Source organism: Rana temporaria, chromosome 3 (assembly GCF_905171775.1).
Source record: "Rana temporaria chromosome 3, aRanTem1.1, whole genome shotgun sequence".
NCBI lineage: Eukaryota > Metazoa > Chordata > Amphibia > Anura > Ranidae > Rana > Rana temporaria.
The window spans coordinates 461,479,155-461,504,367 of record NC_053491.1 but is presented as its reverse complement, the minus strand read 5'-3'; the positions used below and the strand labels follow the sequence as shown (position 1 = coordinate 461,504,367).

Here is a 25,213-nt window from a genome sequence, read left to right as displayed (position 1 = left end):
CACAGCTTCAGCCGCTCATTCGCTGGGCTGTGCCCAGCGGTGAGAGGAGGTCCGGGATGCTGCTGCGCCGGATAGATGGATCTTCTCATCGCCGGAGCGGAGATCACCTGACGCTGGATCTTCTCATTGCGGGAGATCACCCGCACCCGTCGCTGGATCAGGACAACGCAGGAAGCCGGGAACGAGTGGATTTGTCACCGCTGGATGTTTTTTTTTTTTTTTTAATAAAGGACTTTATTCTTTGGTGTCAGTGTGTTTTTTTACAATACTTTACACTTCCTTCGTGAAATGGTAGAAGTACAGTGTACCCCATTACCATTTCACACAGGGGGGGGGTCAGGATCTGGGGGTCCCCTTTGTTAAAGGGGTCTTCCAGATTCTGATAAACCTCCCGCCCGCATACCCCCACAACCACCGGGCAAGGGTTGTGGGGATGAGACCCTTGTCCCCATCAACATGGGGACATCCTCCCCATGTTGAGGGCATGTGGCCTGGTGCGGTTCAGGAGAGAGGGGGGGCCGCACTCTGCCCCCCCCTCTTTTCTGCGGCCGGCCAGGTCAACGTGCTCGGATAACGGGTCTGGTTATGGATATTTAGGGGGAACCGCACGTCATTTTTGTTTTAAATTGACGGCGGGGTTCCCCTGAATATCCATACCAGACCTGAAGGGTCTGGTTATGGATATTTAGGGGGAACCGCACGTCATTTTTGTTTTAAATTGACGGCGGGGTTCCCCTGAATATCCATACCAGACCTGAAGGGTCTGGTTATGGATATTTAGGGGGAACCGCACGTCATTTTTGTTTTAAATTGCCGGCGGGGTTCCCCTGAATATCCATAACTTCAAAAATCTTCTTTTTCCCAGACATTATTTAAAATCAGGATCCGATTTTTTAGTGAAAATTTTGACATACGATTACATACGATTTTGTCACATACGATTCCATCCGATTTAACGGTCCGTTTATCGGATGGTAAAATTGTGGTGTGAACCTAGCCTTACCTAAAAAAATTATATATTGTATATATTTTTACAAATTATAACACATCGAAACATTGTGTATAAATGCATTGGTGGTTCAGTGGTAGAATTCTCGCCTGCCACGCGGGAGGCCCGGGTTCGATTCCCGGCCAATGCAATAAGTACTTTTCTTTTTTCCTGAAGTTCTAAATATTCAAGTTCGTGGCTGATAACTGTAGAGGAAAAAGCCATCATTGACTTAGATATACACAAACAAACCTAAAGGTAAATTTGTACATGTGGCAGGAGCTATGAGTAATTATATGCCCCTGTTGAACAGGGTCGGAAAAATAGGGCCTTTGGTGGTGAACGGTGTGGTGGCGTTGCCACAATACTGTAAGGCCTTACAATTGCTCTTGGTGGGCGCGGGAATGGGCCCTGCTATGAAATATTAGATCAAGAATTGTAATTACATACCCCTGTTAAACAGGGGCTGAAAAACTGAACCTTAGGCACTGGTGCTGGTGCCACAACACTGCAACCCTTCACAGATACTCTAGTTCAGGGGTGCCCAACCTTTTGAAGAACGAGGGCCACTTAAGCAACTTGGTAACCAGTCGTGGGCCACAATGAGCAGAGCGGGCGGATGACAGGTCACTGCTACTCTATAGGCCCTCTGATCCGCCCAGATGAAAGGGGACAAATTCCCTTCTGTTTTTCGGATTGGAGGTAGGCGGGCGTAAACAAACATCTGTCGCTCTATAGAGGTGAATTGAGGGTCCCATTTGGTCGGGCTGATCATGTGAAAAGGGCCTAATACTGCTTTCACACTGATGTGCTGCAGTTTACCCACCCCGCGGGTGCAGCGTAGTGCACCTGCGTCTATCCTGCGGGTTAGCTGAACTTTGCCATCGACACCACCTGTGGCAAAAGCCGGCATTGTAGAGGAAGCTTTGGCTTATGGACTCTGCTCTGCAAACGCTTTCTTCCTCTACCACCAGCTTCATTCACAACACGGATGCTGTGGTATGGCGGGTCGGCAACCTGCAATTTGGGCTTGCCAACCCACCATTCCAGAGCAGGAGGTCATGGGCCACATCAGAGGGCTCCGCGGGCCACTGGTTGGCCACCCCTGCTCTAGTTGGAGCACAGGAATGACCCCTGCTGCAAAGTATTGCATCAAAATTGTTAATTACACGCCCCTGGGGGCAGACAAATTGGGCCTTAGGCACTAGTGCTTGTGCCACAATACTGCAACCCCTCACAGAAACTCTTGTTGGAGCGCAGGAATGAGCCCTGCTGCAAAGTATTGCATCAAAAATTTTAATTACATGCCCCTGTTAAACAGGGGCAGAAAAATTGGGCCTTAAGCACTGGTTCTGGTGCCACAACACTGCAACCCCTCACAGATACTCTAGTTGGAGCGCAGGAATGAGCCCTGCTGTAAAGTTGTGGTGATTTAGGTTAACCTCAAAAGGGGTTAATTAGGATTCTACTGCTGTTTCAAATCAAAAGTTCAGATAACTGGCGTGCACGCGGGTAATAAGTGACTGATACAACATCTCAGTTCAAGTACTACGTTATCTCTGCTTTATTGCAGACAAGACAAACTTCTACATACAGGATGATACATCACTATTATGTTAATGTGAACTAGAAAGTGCATCTAATTGGTCGAGATACAAGAAGAGTACAAGATGGGGTGTCGATCTTAGCCGGGCCTCTGACGTGTCCAAAGTATTGTAGCAAAAATTGTAATTACACGCCCCTGTTAAACAGGGGCAGAAAAATTGGGCCTTAGCCACTGGTGGCTGTGCCCAGAACCAATAATTTTCTTATAATCTATCAGCATGATCATTGAGGAGGAAGAAGAAAGTCACTCAGCAAAACAGGATAGTCACTCAGCATCAGCATAGGCAGTCTTGAAGGGATCTGACGTTCCAAAAAAATTATTTGGTTACATCAGCATCAGGTGCTTGGTAACTAGTGATCATTTTTATAAAGGTCAGCCGATCAACTGAGTCGGTGGACAGGTGCACTCTGTGATTAGTTACAAAGCCTCCAGCAGCACTGAATGTGCGTTCCAAAAGAACGCTGGATGCAGGATAGGCTAGTAGCTCAATTGCATACTGTGCAAGCTCTGGCCAGTGATCCATCCTCAAGACCCAGCAACCCAGAGGATTTTTGATTGGAAAGGTCTCCAAGCCTGATCTTTCCCCTAGGTATTCCTGCACCATGTAAATCAGACACTGGAGATGGTTGCTGGAACCGATCAAATCCTTGGGGCTGCGGACTAATAAAATTGTCTGAACACATCGGTCGGTCGGCCACCTTCTCCACCGCTCCTTCTGTGACTGACCAAAGTACCAAATTGTAAAAAGTGCTCTGGTCAGGAAGGGGGTAACATTTTCTGGAGCTAAAGTGGTTAATGACGGATTTTAAAGAAACTGTTACCTAAAAAATTATATATTGTATATATTTTTACAAATTATAACACATCGAAATGTTGTGTATAAATGCATTGGTGGTTCAGTGGTAGAATTCTCGCCTGCCACGCGGGAGGCCCGGGTTCGATTCCCGGCCAATGCAATAAGTTCTTTTCTTTTTTCCTGAAGTTCTAAATATTCAAGTTTGTGGCTGATAACTGTAGAGGAAAAAGCCATCATTGACTTAGATATACACAAACCTAAAGGTAAATTTGTACATGTGGCAGGAGCTATGAGCATATCTCAGTACAATGCCCTTTCAGTCTGCAGAGACAGGAGGAGACAATCAACAAAAGTACCGTATTTTGGACTGTAGTTTTGAAGGATTTGAGAGCACATCGTAAGCTTGTAATGAATTGCATCAGATCAGGCTATTCAGAAGACCTGACAATCAACTATGGCTGATCCCTTTATTTAGCAACTAAAAATATTGATGTTTAACCACTTGCCGACTGCCTCACGCACATTTACGTCAGCAGAATGGCACGGGCAGGCAAAGCAACGTATATACATATATATACATACATATATATATATATATATATATATATATATATACACGTTGCTTTGAACCTACCCCATAGCGGGCGTGCACCGCGGTCTCCGTGCCCGTGGGACTCGAAAGCTCTATTTATGGGGAAAAAAGGATGTCAATTTTGTTTGGAAGCCACGACGCATGACCACGCAATTGTCAGTTAAAGCGATGCAGTGCCGAATCGCAAAAAGTGTCCCAGGCATTTGGCAGCCATATGGGCCGGGCTGAAGTGGTTAATGACTATAAATGTATTTATGTTCAGTAGATTGCACAAGAAAATTCTAATATTTCCTGTATGCTTGAAATGAAATAAGCGCAATATTCTGCTTGATAGTAGAGATGAGCCAAACACCCCCCCCCCCCCCCCCGGTTCGGTTCGCACACGAACATGCGAACAGACCAAAAGTTTGCGCAAACTTTCGAACCCTGTTAAAGTCTATGGGACTCAAACGAGTGAAATCAAAAGTGCAAATTTTAAAGGCTAATATGCAAGTTATTGTCCTAAAAAGGGTTCGGGGTCCTGCTCCAGGGTACATGTATCGGTGCAAAAAAAGTTTTAAAAACAGCCATTTTTCCGGAAGCACTAATTTTAATGGTGCTTAAAGTGAAAAAATAAAAGTGAAAATATTCCTTTAAATATCGTACCTGGGGGGTGTCTATAGTATGCCTGTGAAGTGGCGCATGTTTCCCGTGTTTAGAACAGTCCCTGCACAAAATGACAGTTCTAACGGAAAAAAGTCATTTAGAACTGCTGGCCGGTTTAATGTAATGTCTGGTCCTGGCAATATGGATGAAAATCATTCAGAAAAACGGCATGGGTACCCCCCCCCCCCAGCCCATTTGGGTCTTGTATGGATATTAAGGGTAACCCTGCACCCAAATTAAAAAGGACAGGCGTGGGGCCCCCAGGCCCTATATACTCTGAATAGCAGTATACAGGGTGTGCAAACAAGACAGGGACTGTAGGTTTGTTCTTAAGTAGAATCTGTTTGTAATTTGAAACAGGTAAAAAAATTTAAGTGTAGCTCCAGCCAAAAAATCTATTTTTAAAGCGGTGGTTCCCCCTTAAAAACAACTTTTTTTTATTCCACTGCCCCCCCACATTCCATCACGATTAAGGCACATATTTTTTTTTTCCTGCTGTACATACCTTACTACAGCATATTCACCCGTGCATCCGGGTTGCGAGTCCCACGGGAGTGGGCGTTCCTCACATGCTGTTGATTGACGTTTTGCCCAAAAACGAGCTCTCCCCCCGTCGCGTAAGCCACGTCACGGTTAGCGAAAGGAGCCGAACGGCGAGTCGGCGCTATACTGCGCATGCGCATCGCCGTTCGGCTCCTTTCGCCAATCGTGACGCGGCTTACGCGACGGGGGGAGAGCTCGTTTTTGGGCAAAAGTCAATCAACAGCATGTGAGGAACGCCCACTCCCGCGGGACTCGCAACCCGGATGCACGGGTGAATATGCTGTAGTAAGGTATGTACAGCAGGAAAAAAAAAATATGTGCCTTAATCGTGATGGAATGTGGGGGGGCAGTGGAATAAAAAAAAGTTGTTTTTAAGGGGGAACCACTGCTTTAAGCTTTTTGGAAAACATAGCCCCTGTAACATTTGTTTTGCTGTCTGTGCACCTGTTCAGAACATTTCACCTCACTTTCTGTCTCAATGACAATTGGATTTGGAAAATGTGTTTTTTTTAGGGAAACGAGGATTGGTGATAAAGCATCAGTGGGGAGGAGACACGTTTTTCCCATATTAACTTTTACAGGAGAGAATTTCCCTTCCTATGGGTAGATTTCCTCTGACTCCCTGTTGTCTCCCTCCGTTTGTAAGTAGGAGTCATTTGTAAGTCGGATGTTTCAAAGTAGGGACTTGCTCTATATACTCTGCAGAAATTTGGGCCTTAGGTGTTTGTTGCCACAACACTGTAAGCCCTCACAGTTACTCTTGGTGGGCGCAGGAACGGACCCTGTTGTGAAATATTAGATCAAGAACTGTAATTACATGCCCCTGTTAAAAAGGGGCAGAAAAATTGGGCCTTAGGCACTGGTGCTGGTGCCACAACACTGCAGCCCCTCACAGATACTCTAGTTGGAGCGCAGGAATGAGCCCTGCTGCAAAGTATTGTAGCAACAATTGTAATTACACGCCCCTGTTAAACAGGGGCAGAAAAATTGGGCCTTAGCCACTGGTGGCGGTGCCCAGAAGCAAAAATGTTCTTACAAGCTATCAGCATGATCATGGAGGAGTAGGAGGATCGTCACTCAGCATAACAGGATAGTCACTCAGCATCAGCATAGGCAGTCTTGAAGGGATCTGACATTCAAAAAAAAATTATTCGGTTATAGAAAAGCAATATATCGATACACACAACTCATAGGATACATATATATATATATATAAATACACTGACTAAAGCTAACTCAATCGCATGCCTGCTCTATCTAACTGAAATGGAATGACACTCTGACTCTTTCTATCTCTCTCAGACTCTCTCCGCAACACACTACACAAGGCCGACACGCAAGCGGCCTTATATAGTGTGGGGCATGTACCTACTTCCTTGAGCCATGGTTGGCCAAAGGCACCGTTCCTGACGGCGCTGTGATTGGCCAAGCATGTGTATGGCCTGCAAGAAGGTGTTAAAGCGGTTCTCCACCCTAAAGTGGAGTCCCGCTGATCAGAACCCTCCCCCCCTCCGGTGTCACATTTGACACCTTTCAGGGGGGAGGGGGGTGCAGATACCTGTCTAAAGACAGGTATTTGCACCCACTTCCGGCCACACGCTACGGGCAAAAGACGGGTTTTTCTGACTTCCCGTCTGTCGCCCGTTGTGTGCTGGGAACACTCGGCTCCCAGCACACAGCGTGTGAGCCAATCGGTGGGCGCAGCGCGACTTGCGCATGCGCCGTAGGGAACCGGGTAGTGAAGCCGGAGCGCTTCACTTCCTGGTTCCCTCACTGAGGATGGCGGGGGGAGCAGCAGAGAGACGAGCGATCGCTCGTCCTCTGCTGCGATCAGCGCTGGACTCCAGGACAGGTAAGTGTCCTAATATTAAAAGTCAGCAGCTGCAGTATTTGTAGCGGCTGGCTTTTAATATTTTTTTCCCATGGCACATCCGCTTTAATTATATCCAGGCCTCACACATGGCAGGCAAGATTGCAAAGCTAGTCAGTGGTTCATGGCCACCAAGACTTCCCCAGGTCCTATTGAATCTAAAGTCTGAACCCCTCTTCCAAACACTTGTTCGTGGTCAACTCCGACCAATATTCCGAGGGTAGGCAAATTGTGGAATTTTCCTGGATGTTTAATACTTTTTTTTAATTGGGATACATTTCCTAATAAGAAAATGAAAAAATAGCTAGGCACTGCTGAGATTCGAACTCAGGATCTCCTGTTTACTAGACAGGCGCTTTAACCAACTAAGCCACAGCGCCACCTGGTGTGTCCAGCCATATGTTAATTGAATCAATTAAAGCGGAGTTCCGCCAAAAACAAAAACATTTAACTTAGCAGCTACAAATACTGCAGTTGCTGACTTTTAATATTAGGACACTTACCTGTCCAGGAAGCCCACAATATCCTCACCCAAAGTCGATCTGTCCCTCGGCTCTCAGGTGCATGTGCCGGCATCTTCGGTAAGGAAATCTGGAAGTGAAGCCTTACGCCTTCACAGCCTGGTTCCCTACTGCGCATGCATGAGTCGCAATGCACATTCTCATTGGTCCCGGCTGTCTTCTATGATCCTGTGTGTCTCCCAGAAGACAGCAGGGGGTGGACATGGTGTAGATCACCGCGGAATCTGCAGCGATCTATCGTCGGGAGAGAGAGCAAATACCTGTATTAGGTATCTTCTCCCCCCTCTCCCCTGAAAGGTACCAAATGGGACACCAGAGGGGGGGAACCGGAAAAGTGGAAGTTCCAATTATGGGTGGAACTCCGCTTTAATGACAATTTTGTCGTTATGGTGTTGAGTGACTTAACCTCTTCCAGACTAGCCGCCGCAGTTTTACTGTGGCAGATTGGCTCCCCTGGGCAAAACAACATTACCTTACGTTGCTTTGCCTTTTGGCCACTAGGGGTCCGCCGGAGGCACGCACGCGCACCCACGGTTCGCTGCCAATGCGGGTGTCCGTAGGGCGCGAGGACTGCTGAGCACCCGTGATCGCTCGTGGCAGAGCGAGAACCGTGATCTGTGTGTGTAAACACACAGATCACAGTTCTCTCAGGGAAGAGGAGACTGATTGTGTGTTCATACTAAGTATGAACACCGATCTCTCTCTTTCTTCCTAATAAGTCCCATCCCCCCACAGTTAGGACACACCTAGGGAACACAGTTAACCCCTTAATCGCCACCTAGTGTTAACCCCTTCCCTCCTCAGTTACTATCAGTGCCCATCAGTGCCGCCTCATAAGCACACATCAGTGAAAGAGAAAAAATAATAATAATACATTTTTGGTCTTTTTTTGTTTCTTTCGCAAAAAATAAAAAAAACTCAGTGGTGATTAAATACCACCAAAAGAAAGCTCTATTTGTGTAAAACAAATTATACAAATGTTGTTTAGGTACAGTGTTGCATGACATTGTCATTGAAAGTGCGACAGCGCTGAAAGCTAAAAATTGGCCTGGGCAGTCAGGGGTTATAAGTGCCCGGCAAGTAAGTGGTTAAAATAACTCGTACAGAAATTATCTCAAACGTAGTCAATTCACCAAAAAAATGCCTTATTCACAAATGCATTGAATATTTATATTTTGCAATATTTAGCACTTTAATCTATCCAGATATGTAGATATATATTTTTACCAGAGATTTCTTCTTACATTTTTTACTAGCAAACTTTGTCCCACAAGCTTTACTTAACCTAAAACATCACTGCAACCTCAACCCAGGGCGGTCTTAATAGCATCATGGGCCCCTGGGCAAAGTGATGCACTGGGGCCCCTACCGTTCAGTTTACACACCTACTCTCAAGAATTGAAGTGTACATAGTTGATAGAATTAAACATATGTTTATTAGTATTTCCAATAAAATTGATTTTAAACAATAAGAACACATTCCATAAATCAAAGACTAATCAACACAAAGGGCAAAGTACAGGGGTGGAGACAGAAGGGCACAGTACAGGGGTGTCAGGAGGGCAAAAACTGGGATCAGGAGGGCACACTACGGGTTCCAGGAAGCTGTATGGAGACATGGCCATTGAGGGACAGCTTAGTAAAAAGCGTGACTGACAAATCTAGGACAGTTGGGAAACGTGATGTAATGCAATACTATCATAGGCCCCTCATTCACCCTGGGCTCCTGGGCAGTGCCCATGCATTAAGATAGCCCTGCCTTAACCTCTGCCATATAGTTTTTTTCTTTGTTCCCTTTTTGTTTATGTCATCTCTTGATCTTTTACTATTGTACTGTACTTTTTGCATTGTGGTGGGAAAACTCAGAAAAAAAATGTTTATGAAAAAAAACATAGGGGTAGATCCACGTACATCGGCGCATTAATCCGCCCGGCGTAGCATATCTAAGATACACTACGCCGCCGTAACTTTTTTTTTTCGAATCCTCAAAGAATTTGCGCCGTAAGTTACGGCGGCGTAGTGTATGTTTGGCGGCGTAATGGCGTGGCATTCAAATCTCTGTGATGAGGGCGTGTTTTATGTAAATACGTCGTGACCCGACGTAAACAACGTTTTTTTTTAAATGCGCATGCGCCATCCGTGGGGGTATCCCAGTGTGCATGCTCGAAATGAAACCGGAACAAGCCAATGCTTACGACGGTGACGTCATTGTACGCAAATCCCTATTCGCGAACGACTTACGCAAACGACGTAAAAAATTCAAAATGCGAGGCGGGAACGACGGCCATACTTAACATTGAGTACGCCTCATAATAGCAGGTTTAACTATACGCCGGAAAAAGCCGAACACAAACGCCGTAAAAAAAAATGCACCGGACGTACGTTCGTGAATCGCCGTAACTAGCTAATTTGCATACTCAACGCGGAATTCGACGGAAACGCCACCTAGCGGCCGCCGAAAAGTTGCACCTAAGATCCGATGGCGTACGAAGACGTACGCCTGTCGGATCCATCCGAGATGCCGTCGTATCTTGTTTTGTAGATACAAAACAAAGATACGACGTCCATAACCATGAACTTCATGGCTGAAAGCAGTAATCATTTTCCGCTCCCAGCATTCCTCCTGCAGATCAGTAAATTTATGTCCTCTGTTGGTTACAGGCCTGTAGATGAGACATCAAAGACTCTAGAGGTGCCAGAAACAATAGTAGACAGCATGGTGGTGGCACCTCTCTTCCTTGACCATAAACCTAATTGACCATTGCAGGACAATAAACAAAGATGACATTGGCTCACTTTTTTTGGCAGTTATGTGTTAATTCCACACAGTCCCCTGGAAAATGATCAACTCTAGAGTTCCCATGGTTCGGTATCCAACTGCTCTGGTGGTCACACTTGGCGATATGGAGAGGTGTCACAAGAGTAATGAAGAGAAAGAAATAAAAGTTAAAATTGTCCTAGCACACTTTCTACTCTAGTGCTGATAGCAGTGTTGTACAATGGTCCTGGCACACTTTCCACCCTAGAGCTGATAGCAATGTTCTACAATTGTCCCAGCACACTTTCCACCATAGTGTTTATAGCAATGTCCTACTACCACTAATACATGAAGTTTGCAGGTCCTAAATCCTTTGCGTCATTGGAAAGATACAAGGGTTTTAATGAGGTTTCAAAAGATGTCAAATAATGGCAACTACACCTACTCAAAGAATTTTCTTAGACAGACAGATTAAGATCTCTGACTCCTTTGGAGTAAGGTGTTCCTTGCTTCACTGCTGACTAAAAATTTCTGTTGGATAATGAATTGTATTTACTACTCTCTTTTTACAACCCACTGTTCCTCACTATCACAAGGGCAACCTTCTCCGGCACTCATTCCATATCAGCAGAAGTAAATGTCCCAATTCTGGGTAGAAAATTACTGATGGTTATTCTTTTAAATGTTTATTACTATTGTGGCATAAAAAAGATCCAATTTAATTTCACCACCTCCATTGGTGGTCACCACAGTGCCCCTTGCATTGGTGGTTAGTGTAGTGTCCACTTACATTTGTGGCCAGTGTTACAGAAAGGGCTTCTTTATCTTGGAGGCCAGTGTAGTCAGGGCCATCTTAACCACTTAACCCCTGGACCATATTGCCGGTCAAAGACCAGAGCACGTTTTGCGATTCGGCACTGCGTTGCTTTAACTAACAATTGCGCGGTCGTGCGACGTGGCTCCCAAACAAAATTGGCGTCCTTTTTTCCCCACAAATAGAGCTTTCTTTTGGTGGTATTTGATCACCTCTGCGGTTTTTAGTTTTTGCGCTATAAACAAAAATAGAGCGACAATTTTGAAAAAAAATTATATTTTTTACTTTTTACTATAATAAATATTCCCCAAAAATATATTAAAAAAAAAATAATTTTCCTCAGTTTAGGCCGATACATATTCTTCTACACATTTTTCATAAAAAAAAAATCGCAATAAGCGTTTATTGATTGGTTTGCGCAAAAGTTATAGCGTTTACAAAATAGGGGGTATTTTTATGGCATTTTTATTAATATTTTTTTTTACTAGTAATGCCGGCGATCAGCGATTTTTTTTTCGGTACTGCGACATTATGGGGGACACTTTCGGACACTTTTGACACATTTTTGGGACCATTGGCATTTTTATAGCGATCAGTGCTATAAAAATGCATTGGATTACTATAAAAATGCCACTGGCAGTGAAGGGGTTAACACTAGAGGGCGGGGAAGGGGTTAAGTATGTTCCCTGGGTGTGTTCTAACTGTAGGGGGGGTGGACTCACTAGGGGAAATGACTGATCTTCTGTTCATACATTGTATGAACAGAAGATCAGCATTTCTCTCTCTGACAGGACCGGGAGCTGTGTGTTTACACACACAGCTCCCGTTCCTTGCTCTGTAACGAGCGATCGCGTGTGCCCGAAGAGTCAATATCAGAGGTGTCATACTCTTCCGCAGGCAAACACACACATGTTCTCCAGCAAGAGTACTGACCTTGTCTTGTGTAATAGCAGGTGGGTCTCGACCACAGCTGTGGGAGACCTTGACGGAGGCCCATTTTTCCAAGAGCGTGCCAAACAGAGACCACCGCCGTACACGCTGTATCAGTTGCAGCATCCACCACCACAACAGGCACACACTTTTTATCTTCGGCGTCGCTTACCTCCGGTGACACGATCGGGGTAGCAGCCAATGGCAGGGTCAGCGTAGAAGAGACAGTCACTATCTCCGGATCAACGATCACAGTAGTGGAAGACGGTTCAGGCCATGGGACCTCTTCCTTCACGGTCCAGCAATCCAATCCACCCTATACTCCAGTCCTGTGGAGATTCAGTTGGTGGCTCCACTTGGAACAGGTAGTCCCGGCATTTCTTACACCGCCTGAAAGGCAAGATCCGGACGGCCAGCTCCGAACAGCGGGGGCAGGACAGTCCGAGGGCCTCCGCGCTACCACTGGAAAACAAGACAAACTTCCCCTGGGTCCGCATTCGAATCCCGGTATCGCTCAGGGGGACTCCAGTGGTAGCAGACATCGGATTGACTCCCGGGGCAGACATCGGAGGTCGCAGCCTTTCAAATGGCATCGGTGGCACAGACATGGTTGCACATCTCTCTCTCTCGTGGGCGGGCAATCACTCTGTCCTTTGGTGCCAAACTCGCCCTACCTCTCACGCAGGGGTGGGTAACTCCTCCAACTTTGTGAGGATCCACCCAGCTTCATAATTGGCAACTGGATCCTCCTTTCAGCAAGCAGCTGAGAGTTTGATCCAGCTGTGCCCACCCCTCTTTAGCCTGGGGAATCCAATGAGCACTGAAAGAGCAGAGAGTAGTGACTGACAGTCACTGCTCTCCTCTCCGAGCAGACCCAGAACTGAGCAATCATGTGATTACAATTAGTGCTCTCCTCCAGTCCTTTGATCAGGGCCTCGTCTTTTCTTGATGAGGTTGGAGATGGGGTGCCGGCTGCACTACTGGTGAATAGTGGTGGTTTTGTTAAATTGATTGTATGGTGGGGAGTAGGGATGAGCTTCGAGTTGGAGTCAAACATGAGTTCGACTCGAATATCGTCTGTTCGCTTGTTTGGAGAATTTCAAACATTATGGGAACGTCACGGCCCATAATGCATTGCGTCATCTTCATCAGTGTTGTGGCACCAGTACCAGTGCCTAAGGCCCAATTTTCCTGCCTCTGTTTAACAGGGGCGTGTAATTACAATTTTTGCTGTAATACTTTGCCAGCAGGGCTCATTCCTGCGCTTCAACTAGAGTATCTGTGAGGGGTTGCAGTGTTGTGGCACCAGCACCAGTGCCTAAGGCCCAATTTTTCTGCCCCTTTTTAACAGGGGCATGTAATTACAGTTCTTGATCTAATATTTCACAGCAGAGTCCATTCCTACGCCCACCAAGAGTAACTGTGAGGGCTTACAGTGTTGTGGCAACACCTAAGGCACAAATTTCTGGAGAGTATATAGAGCAAGTCCCTACTTTCAAACATCCGACTTACAAATGACTCCTACTTACAAACGGAGGGAGACAACAGGGAGTCAGAGAAAATCTACCCCTAGGAAGGGAAATTCTCTCCTGTAAAAGTTAATATGGTAAAAACGTGTCTCCTCTCCACTGATGCTTTATCACCAATCCTTGTTTCCCTAAAAACCCAAAATTTTCCAAATCCAATTGTCATTGAGACAGAAAGTGAGGTGAAATGTTCTGAACAGGTGCACAGACAGCAAAACAAATGTTACAGGGGCTATGTTTTCCAAAAAGCTTAAAAATAGATTTTTTTGGCTGGAGCTACACTTAAAAAATTTTACCTGTTCCAAATTACAAACAGATTCTACCTAAGAACAAACCTACAGTCCCTGTCTTGTTTGCACTCCCTGTATACTGCCGTTCAGAGTATATAGGGCCTGGGGGCCCCACTCCTGTCCATTTTTTTAGTTGGGTGCGGGGTTACCCTTAATGTTCATACAAGACCCAAAGGGGCTGGTAATGGGCTGGGGGGTACCCATGCCGTTTTTCAAAAAAATTTTCATCCATATTGCCGGGACCAGACATTACATTAAAGCCGCAAGCATTTTAAAATGACTTTTACTCCTTTAGAATTGTCATTTTGTGCAGGGACAGTTCTAAACACGGGAAACACGCGCCACTTTACAGGCATACTATAGACAGCCACCAGGCACGATATTTAAAGGAATATTTCACTTGTATTTTTTCACTTTAACCCCTTAACGCCCGCCGCACGACTATTTACGTCCGCAAAATGGCACGGACAGGCAGAAGGGCGTATATATACGTCCTTGCCTTCTAGTGGGTGGGGGGTCCGATCGGGACCCCCCCCCCCCCGCTGCGTGCGGCGGGCGAATTCCCGTGGGGAATCGCGATCGCTCCCCGGAGCTGAAGAACGGGGAGAGCCGTGTGTAAACACGGCTTCCCCGTGCTTCACTGTGGCGGAGTATCGATCGAGTGATCCTTTTTATAGGGAGACTCGATCGATGACGTCAGTCCTACAGCCACACCCCCCTACAGTTGTAAACACACACTAGGTGAACCCTAACTCCTACAGCGCCCCCTGTGGTTAACTCCCAAACTGCAACTGTCATTTTTACAATAAACAATGCAATTTAAATGCATTTTTTGCTGTGAAAATGACAATGGTCCCAAAAATGTGTCAAAATTGTCCGAAGTGTCCGCCATAATGTCGCAGTCATGAAAAAAATCGCTGATCGCCGCCAATAGAAGTAAAAAAAAAATTTTATAAAAATGCAAAAAAACTATCCCCTATTTTGTAAACGCTATAAATTTTGCGCAAACCAATCGATAAACACTTATTGCGATTTTTTTAACCAAAAATAGGTAGAAGAATACGTATCGGCCTAAACTGAGGAAAAAAAATGTTTCTATATATGTTTTTGGGGGATATTTATTATAGCAAAAAGTAAAAAATATTGCATTTTTTTCAAAATTGTCGCTCTATTATTGTTTATAGCGCAAAAAATAAAAACCGCAGAGGTGATCAAATACCACCAAAAGAAAGCTCTATTTGTGGGGGAAAAAGGACGCCAATTTTGTTTGGGAGCCACGTCGCACGACCGCGCAATTGTCTGTTAAAGCGACGCAGTGCCCAATTGTAAAAACGCCTTTGGGCATTTAGCAGCATATTGGTCCGGGGTTTAAGTGGTTAAGCATCATTAAAATCACTGCTCTTGAAAAAACATTCGTTTTTAAAACCTATTTTTGCATTGATACATGTCCTCTGGGACAGGACCCAGGTCCCCAAAACTTTAAAGCTTGAATATTAGGCTTTAAAATTTGCACTTTTGATTTCTCACGTTTGAGTCCCATAGACTTTAACGGTGTTCGAAAGTTTGCGCGAACTTTCGGTTCGTTCGCATGTTCTGGATGCGAACCGAACCGGGGGTTGTCCAATAAGGTGGAAAATTGTGGGGGGATTTGGGCTAGAAGGGTGGGGAGGATTTGTAAGGGTGATGGGGGGGAGTCAGAGAGATATATATGATGGAAGGGAAAAACATTTGTCCTGGGAAGGGGGATTTAGAGTGGGAGATATGTGCAGAGACTTGGGATTTGGATTAGGGAATTTGTACTGCAAGGTGCAGTTAAGGTCAGAATTTGTGCTAGAAGGGGGGGGGGGGGGGGGGGGAGATCATGTGTTGGGATGGGGGACTTCTTCTCAGAGGAGGTTTTGGGGGAAGGAGGATATGTGCTGGGGGGGATTTGGAGGCAAGGAGGATTTGTACTAGAAGGGGAATTTGGGAGAGGTAGTATTTATGTTGGGAAGGGGAATTGGGAGGAGGATTTGTGCTGGGGAGGGGTTAGGTGGAGTGGAACTGGATTTGTACTAAGAGAAGGGATTTGGGGGGTGGGGGGTGGAGGATTTGTGTGCTGGGAAGGGGGATATGTATTAAAGAGGGGGAGAGGATGTGAGCTAGAAGAGGGAATGTCCTGAGAAGAAGAGGAGGGGTTTGTTCTGGGAGGGAGTTTTGGGCGGAAGGAGGATTTGTGCTGGGTGGATTGGAAGGGAGAAGGATTTTGTACTAGAAGGACAAGTTAGTATTTGTGTTGAGAGGGGAAGAAGATTTGCATAGGGAGGGGGAATAGGGGAGCAGGGAGAGGATTTGTGTTTAAGAGGAAGTATGCTATCTCTCTAGGGGGAAAAAAATGTTTAACCCTTGCAATGCTAAAGGTGGGGGTTTGGGGATACTGCAAGGTTAATTGTTTTAGAGTTTAAAGCAGGGTTCTGGGCATCATTTTTTATTTATTTTTTGCAAGCTAAAATTAATCACATTAAATAGTCTCTAAAACATATTAATAGCTCCCCAATCATTCCAGAAATCATTGCAAACACTTGCCTTATATCCTCCAGCTCATGTTGTGGCCGTATCCATCATATGTGTGGGCATCTGAAGCCCAGTTCCTTGTTCTTCCTGGTTTTCAGGGAGAAGTGCATGCTGGGCGATTTTTAGGCACAGTAATGGAGGTGATGTGAAATTTCCTCGGACTTGTGAAAAAATCGGACCCGCGTCACTTCCGGTGCTCGTACGTCAGAGCACAGCTGATCGCGGGTCCACGGCGCATGCGCAGCGCATGCGCAGATGTTTTTTTTGGGTCCGTGAATATCATAGACTGGGGTAGGCGGGCAGAGGCGGATCAAGCACAATTCAGAGACTCGGGTGGGCGGGGCGGAGGCGGTGCAAGAGTTTTAATGACATTATCGGCAGCACCGCCTCCAGCCCCGTCCCTAAGCAGGGTTTCTTGAGGTCCGTGAAAAATATAGATTTGGGTGGGCGGGCGGAGGCGGAGCAACATTCTCAATTACATTGCCGCCAGCCCCGCCTCCAGCCCCGTCCCTTTACACACAGTAGCCTGCTTCTTCCCATACTATTTTGGTCCGTGAATTTCACAGACTCGGGTAGGCGGGACGGAGGCGGAGCAACAGTTTAATGCCCAATATTAAAGTCTGTCAAGAAAATGTCTATTTAGGTGGAGATCTTCTGAATACCCGACCACCAAACACATTTCCATTTTATTACTCATTTCAATGGGACAGTTTAAAGTGCCAAAAAGTAAAGTTCCGCTCTTCTGTATTTTTTAAGGCTCCATGTACACGGGACCATCCTCACCCCCCCCCCCCCCCCCACCATCCTCCCAGCTGCAGGGATCAACCCCCCCCCCACCGCCATCCTCCCAGCTGTACGAATCACCCCCCCCCCCAACATCCTCCCAGCTGCAGGGATCAAACCCCCCCCCCACCGCCATCCTCCCAGCTGCAGGGATCAACCCCCCCACCGCCATCCTCCCAGCTGCAGGGATCAACCCCCCCCCCCAACATCCTCCCAGCTGCAGGGATCAACCCCCCCCCCCACCGCCATCCTCCCGGCTGCAGGAATCACCCCCCCCCCACCGCCATCCTCCCAGCTGTACTAACCTCCCCCCCCACCGCCATCCTCCCAGCTGTACGAATCACCTCCCCCCCCACCGCCATCCTCCCAGCTGTACAAATCACCCCCCCCCCCACCGCCATCCTCCCAGCTGTACGAATCACCCCCCCCCACCGCCATCCTCCCAGCTGTACAAGTCACCCCCCCCACCATCCTCCCAGCTGTACGAATCACCCCCCCCCCCCACCGCCATCCTCCCAGCTGTACGAATCACCCCCCCCCCCCACCGCCATCCTCCCAGCTGTACAAATCACCCCCCCCACCGCCATCCTCCCAGCTGTACGAATCACCCCCCCCCCCCCCACCGCCATCCTCCCAGCTGTACGAATCACCCCCCCCCCCCCACCGCCATCCTCCCAGCTGTACGAATCACCCCCCCCACCGCCATCCTCCCAGCTGTACGAATCACCCCCCCCACCGCCATCCTCCCAGCTGTACGAATCACCCCCCCCACGCCATCCTCCCAGCTGTACGAATCACCCCCCCCCCCACAGCCATCCTCCCAGCTGTACGAATCACCCCCACCCCACCACCATCCTCCCAGCTGTACGAATCACCCCCCCACCACCATCCTCGGACCTGTGAAAAAATCGGACCGCGTCACTTCCGGTGCTCGTACGTCAGGAGAACAGCTGATCGCGGGTCCAAGGCGCATGCGCAGATGCTTTGTTTTTGGTCCGTGAATATCCTAGACTGGGGTAGGTCACTTATGCCCGTCATACGCAGCCAGTGTGCCCACTATTTGCAGCCACTTGTGCCCGTCATACGCACCACTTGTGCCCTCCATATGCAGTCACTTGTACCCGTCATACGCGGCACTTCCTTCTTCTTCTTCTTCTTCTTCTTCTTCTTCTTCTTCTTCTTCTTCTTCTTCTGTAGCGGCGGCTGTGGCTCCTGTGTCCGCTTGGCTCCTCAGGCTTCCTCCGTCATGTCTCCTTTTCCGCCAAAGCGTTAGGCATCCAATAGGATCGCCTAAAGCTTTGGCCAATCGGGAGACAGGTTTTACTGACCTGCCTGCTGATTGGCAAGGAGGAACTTTGGTGTGAAAATAGCTTCTGGCTCTTATCACGTGCTTAAAGATACACACCCCGCCTATTCCCGCCATAGTATTTCATGCGTCCGGCATCCTGAAAGGGGCCAGGCACATGAATAGGGAGGGCGGCAGAGGTGACGGGGGCGGTGCCCATGCATTGTGGGCCCACCATGCAGGGGCCACCACTGGTCTTTGATCTCTGTCAAGTGCTGGGGTCTGGATCACCTCCGCTGCTTTTCCTCCAATCGGGCCAAAGAAGCTGAGTGCGAGTTTACCTATAGCCCTCAAACTGGAGACTTGCACACCATCATCATGGCATCCCAGGACGGTGGGTATCAGGTCACGGGAAGGCAGAGCGCATGTGTGTCCCGCTTTGGGGTCACTGGTGGCTTAGGGAGAAGGAGATGGCCCCTGGGTATCCGTGGGAGAAGGAGAGGGCCCCTGGGTATCCGTGGGAGAAGGAGAGGGCACCTGGGTGTTTGGAGGAGGAGAGGGCCCCTTGGTGGCCATTTAGTGAAGAAGAGGGCCCCTGGGTGGCCAGGGGAAAAGGAGAGAGAACCTGGGTGGTTGGAAGAGAAGGAGTGGGCCCCTGGCTGTTTGAAGGAGAAGGAGATGGGCCACAGTGTGGGCCAAATTGGAAGAGCTGATCCTTGGGTGGTTGGAGGAGGAGAGGGTGCCACCCTTCTCCCCTTAGGACGGGGACAGACACCCTTCTCTCCCGAGAGGTAGGGGACACCATTCTCTCCCCTGGAGGACAGGGACACCATTCTCTCCCCCGGATGACGGAGACACCATTCTCTCCCCCGAGGACGAGGACATCCTTCTCTCCCCCGAGGATGAGGACACCCTTCTCTCCCCCGGAGGATGAGGACACCATTCTCTCCCTCGGAGGACGGGGACACCATTCTCTCCCCCAGAGGACGGGGACACCATTCTCTCTCCCAGAGGACGGGGACACCATTCTCTCCCCCGAGGACACCATTCTCTCCCCGGAGGAGGAGGACACCATTCTCTCCCCCAGAGGACGGGGACACCATTCTCTCCCCCGAGGACACCATTCTCTCCCCGGAGGACGAGGACACCCTTCTCTCCCCAGATGTAGGGGACACCATTCTCTCCCCTGGAGGACGAGGACACCATTCTCTCCCCTGGAGGACGAGGACACCATTCTCTCCCCCGGAGGACGAGGACACCAGGGCTGGACAGGGAGAGGAGGTGAGCGCTGCGGGGAACCAGAGCATCATGAGGGACAGGGGATAGAGGCACATGGGGGACCAGAGCATCATGGGGGGGGGGGTATAGAGGAGTAGGAGAGGAACAGAGAAGCATGTGTGGGAACAGAGAAGCAGGGGGGTATCAGTGGAGCACAGGGGGGACCAGAGAAGCATGAGGGTAAGAGGAGCATGGGGGGGGGATAGAGAAGCATGTGGGGGAACAGAGAAGCAGGGGGAGAACTAGAGGAGCAGAGAGGGGGACAGAGGCGCATGGGGGCCGGCCGCCATGGGAGAGACTTGTCAAAGTGTATGAAGTCCAGGGCAATATTTTTGTCCCAGTCCAGCCCTGGTGTCCCTGTCCTCCGGGGGAGAGAAGGGTGTCCCCGTCCTCCGGGGGAGAGAAGGGTGTCCCCTACCTCTGGGGAGAGAAGGGTGTCCTCGTCCTCGGGGGAGAGAATGGTGTCCTCCGGGGGGAGAGAATGGTGTCCTCGTCCTCCAGGGGAGAGAAGGGTGTTCCCATCCTCCAGGGGAAAGAGAAGGGTGTCCTCGTCCTCCGGGGGAGAGAATGGTGTCCCCGTCCTCCGAGGGAGAGAATGGTGTCCTCGTCCTCCGGGGGAGAGAATGGTGTCCCCGTCCTCCGGGGGAGAGAAGGGTGTCCCCTACCTCTGGGGAGAGAAGGGTGTCCTCGTCCTCGGGGGAGAGAATGGTGTCCTCTGGGGGGAGAGAATGGTGTCCTCGTCCTCCGGGGGAGAGAAGGGTGTCCTCGTCCTCCGGGGGAGAGAATGGTGTCCCCGTCCTCCGAGGGAGAGAATGGTGTCCTCGTCCTCCGGGAGAGAGAATGGTGTCCCCGTCCTCCGGGGGAGAGAAGGGTGTCCCCTACCTCTGGGGAGAGAAGGGTGTCCTCGTCCTCCAGGGGAGAGAAGGGTGTTCCCATCCTCCGGGGGAGAGAATGGTGTCCTCGTCCTCCAGGGGAGAGAAGGGTGTTCCCATCCTCCGGGGGAGAGAATGGTGTCCTCGTCCTCCAGGGGAGAGAAGGGTGTTCCCATCCTCCGGGGGAGAGAATGGTGTCCTCGTCCTCCTGGGGAGAGAAGGGTGTTCCCATCCTCCGGTGGAGAGAATGGTGTCCTCGTCCTCCGGGGGAGAGAATGGTGTCCTCATCCTCCGGGGGAGAGAATGGTGTTCCCTACCTCTGGGGAGAGAAGGGTGTACTCGTCCTCGGGGGAGAGAATGGTGTCCTCGTCCTCCGGGGGAGAGAATGGTGTCCCCGTCCTCTGGGGGAGAGAATGGTGTCCCTGTCCTCCAGGGGAGAGAATGGTGTCCTCGTCCTCCGGGGGAGAGAATGGTGTCCCCTCATGGGCACCGCCCCCGTCACCTCTGCCGCCCTCCCTATTCATGTGCCTGGCCCCTTTCAGGATGCCGGACGCATGAAATACTATGGCGGGAATAGGCGGGGTGTGTATCATTAAGCACGTGATAAGAGCCAGAAGCTATTTTCACACCAAAGTTCCTCCTTGCCAATCAGCAGGCAGGTCAGTAAAACCTGTCTCCCGATTGGCCAAAGCTTTAGGCGATCCTATTGGATGCCTAACGCTTTGGCGGAAAAGGAGACATGACGGAGGAAGCCTGAGGAGCCAAGCGGACACAGGAGCCACAGCCGCCACTACAGAAGAAGAAGAAGAAGGAAGTGCTGCGTATGACGGGTACAAGTGACTGCATATGGAGGGCACAACTGCTGCGTATGACGGGCACAAGTGACCTACCCCAGTCTAGGATATTCACGGACCAAAAAAAAGCATCTGCGCATGCGCCTTGGACCAGCGATCAGCTGTGCTCCTGACGTACGAGCACCGGAAGTGACGCGGTCCGATTTTTTCACAGGTCCGAGGATGGTGGTGGGGGGGGGGGTTATTTGTACAGCTGGGAGGATGGGGGTGGGGGGGGGGGTGATTCGTACAGCTGGGAGGATGGCGGTGGGGGGGGGGGTGATTCGTACAGCTGGGAGGATGGCGGTGGGGGGGTGGGCGATTCGTACAGCTGGGAGGATGGGGGTGGGGGGGGTGATCCCTACAGCTGGGAGGATGGCGGTGGGGGGGGGGGGGTGATTTGTACAGCTGGGAGGATGGCGGTGGGGGGGGTGATTCATACAGCCGGGAGGATGGCGGTGGGGGGTTGATCCCTGCAGCTGGGAGGATGGCGGTGGGGGGGGGGGGTGATTTGTACAGCTGGGAGGATGGCGGTGGGGGGGGGGTGATTCATACAGCCGGGAGGATGGCGGGGGGGGGGGGGTGATTCCTGCAGCCGGGAGGATGGCGGTGGGGGGGGGGGTGATTCCTGCAGCCGGGAGGATGGCGGTGGGGGGGGGGTGATTCCTGCAGCCGGGAGGATGGCGGTGGGGGGGGGGTGATTCCTGCAGCTGGGAGGATGGCGGTGGGGGGGGGGTGATTCGTACAGCCGGGAGGATGGCGTTGGGGGGGGGTGATTCCTGCAGCCGGGAGGATGGCGGTGGGGGGGGGGTGATTCCTGCAGCTGGGAGGATGGCGGTGGGGGGGGGGGTGATTCCTGCAGCCGGGAGGATGGCGGTGGGGGGGGGGTTGATCCCTGCAGCTGGGAGGATGTTGGGGGGGGGGTTGATCCCTGCAGCTGGGAGGATGGCGGTGGGGGGGGTGATTCATACAGCCGGGAGGATGGCGGTGGGGGGGGGGGGTTGATCCCTGCAGCCGGGAGGATGGCGGTGGGGGGGGGGGGTTGATCCCTGCAGCTGGGAGGATGTTGGGGGGGGGGGTTGATCCCTGCAGCCGGGAGGATGTTGGGGGGGGGGTTGATCCCTGCAGCCGGGAGGATGGCGGTGGGGGGGGGGTTGATCCCTGCAGCTGGGAGGATGGTGGGGGGGGGGTTGATCCCTGCAGCCGGGAGGATGGCGGTGGGGGGGGGTTGATCCCTGCAGCTGGGAGGATGGCGGTGGGGGGGTGATTCGTACAGCTGGGAGGATGGTGGTGGGGTGGGGGTGATTCGTACAGCTGGGAGGATGGCTGTGGGGGGGGGTGATTCGTACAGCTGGGAGGATGGCGGTGGGGGGGGGTGATTCGTACAGCTGGGAGGATGGCGGTGGGGGGGGTGATTCGTACAGCTGGGAGGATGGCGGTGGGGGGGGGGGGGGTTGATCCCTGCAGCTGGGGGGAGGGGGGGGGGGGGGGGGTGAGGATGGTCCCGTGTACATGGAGCCTTAAAAAATACAGAAGAGCGGAACTTTACTTTTTGGCACTTTAAACTGTCCCATTGAAATGAGTAATAAAATGGAAATGTGTTTGGTGGTCGGGTATTCAGAAGATCTCCACCTAAATAGACATTTTCTTGACAAACTTTAATATTGGGCATTAAACTGTTGCTCCGCCTCCGTCCCGCCTACCCGAGTCTGTGAAATTCACGGACCAAAATAGTATGGGAACAAGCAGGCTACTGTGTGTAAAGGGACGGGGCTGGAGGCGGGGCTGGCTGCAATGTAATTGAGAATGTTGCTCTGCCTCCGCCCGCCCACCCAAATCTATATTTTTCACGGACCTCAAGAAACCCTGCTTAGGGACGGGGCTGGAGGCGGTGCTGCCGATAATGTCATTAAAACTCTTGCACCGCCTCCGCCCCGCCCACCCGAGTCTCTGAATTGTGCTTGATCCGCCTCTGCCCGCCTACCCCAGTCTATGATATTCACGGACCCAAAAAAAACATCTGCGCATGCGCTGCGCATGCGCCGTGGACCCGCGATCAGCTGTGCTCTGACGTACGAGCACCGGAAGTGACGCGGGTCCGATTTTTTCACAAGTCCGAGGAAATTTCACATCAGAGGCAATGGGGTCTTAGGACAGGAAGTTGAACCACCTTGAACCAGGAACTAGGCAGAATATGAAATTTGCCTAGTAACAGCCAGATAGAAGTGAATAAAACATTTTTTTTTTACATTAAAGGCAAGCTGTTACTAGAAAGTTCATTTTTAGAGTGGAACTCCGTTTTAACTCTTGCTATCAGGGGGATGGGGCTGTGAGGAGATAAACTTTTGATATTTCATGGGTGTTTGTAGCTTCACATATACACATATGCTGGGTGCAATAGAGGCTATCCTCAGTGGCTTCACTAGGGTTGGTGTCACCCACCTCCACCAACTATAGTCCCCCTTCAGTACAGACCATTCTCCCTCAGTACAGACTCCCTTTCCTCAGTATAAACCCCCCCATTAAGTACAGACCCCCCTCCATCAGTATAGACCTCCCCTCAGTGCAGACCCCCCATTAACATAGACCTCCTCACTCAGTGCAGACCCCCCCATCAGCATATACCCCCCCCCAGTGCAGACCCCCTCCATCAGCGCAGACCCCCCATCAGCATAGACCTCCCCCTCAGTGCAGACTCCCCATCAGCATAGACACCCCCCAGTGCAGACCCCCCCCCGCAATAAGCATAGACCCCTCTCAGTGCAGACCCCCCATCAGCATAGACCCCCTTCCTCAATACAGACCCTCCATCACCATAGACACCACCCCAGTGCAGACCCCCCTCTATCAGCATAGACCCCCCTCAGTGCAGACCCCATCCATAAGCATAGCCACCCCAGTGCAGACCCCCTACATAAGCATAGACCTCCCTCAGTGCAGATCCCCATAAGCATAGAACTCCTCCCTCAGTATAGACACCCCCCAGAGCAGACCCCCCTCCATCAGCATAGAGCCCCCTCAGTGCAGACCCCATCCATAAGCATAGGCCCCCCTCAGTGCAGATCCCCATCAGCATAGACCCCCCTCAGTGCAGACTCCCCTCCATAAGCATAGACCCCCCTCAGTGCAGATCCCCATCAGCATAGACCCCCCTCAGTGCAGTCTCCCCTCCATAAGCATAGACCTCCCTCAGTGCAGATCCCCATAAGCATAGACCTCCCCCCTCAGTGCAGACCCCATCCATAAGCATAGACCCCCCTCATTGCATACCCCCCTCCATAAGCAAAGACCCCCCTTAGTGCAGACTCGCCTGCATAAGCATAGACCCCTCAGTGCAAATACCCATCAGCATAGACCTCCCTCAGTGCAGACCCCCCTCCATAAGCATAGACCCATCCCTCTCCATAAGCATAGATCCCCCTCAGTGCAGACCCCTCCTCCATCAGCATAGACCCCCCACTGTGTAGCTCCCCCTCCATAATGGAGGGGGGCTGCACTGAGGGGGGTATTATCCTGAGCACACATTGGGGCAGATTCACATAGAATTACGCCGGCGTATCAGCAGATACTCCAACGTAATTCCGAATCTAAGCCCGTCGTATGTCTAAATGTATTCTCAAACTGAGATACACTTAAACATGCCTAAGATACGACAGCCAGCGCCGTCGTATCTTAGGGTGCAATATCTACGCTGACCGCTAGGTGGCGCTTCCATTGCGGTCAGCGTAGA

At 50.3% G+C, this 25,213-nt stretch overlaps 3 non-coding genes across 3 annotated transcripts; 2 read left to right on the top strand and 1 right to left on the bottom strand.

The window, feature by feature from the left end:
* The first annotated feature begins 1,068 nt into the window (after positions 1-1,068).
* TRNAG-GCC lies at positions 1,069-1,139 on the top strand. Its single transcript has one exon. It is a non-coding gene; the product is annotated as a tRNA-Gly (tRNA).
* Positions 1,140-3,479: 2,340 nt separating this feature from the next.
* Positions 3,480-3,550, top strand: TRNAG-GCC. The gene has a single exon. It is a non-coding gene; the product is annotated as a tRNA-Gly (tRNA).
* A 3,796-nt stretch (positions 3,551-7,346) lies between these two features.
* Positions 7,347-7,420, bottom strand: TRNAT-AGU. The gene has a single exon. It is a non-coding gene; the product is annotated as a tRNA-Thr (tRNA).
* Positions 7,421-25,213: the final 17,793 nt, after the last annotated feature.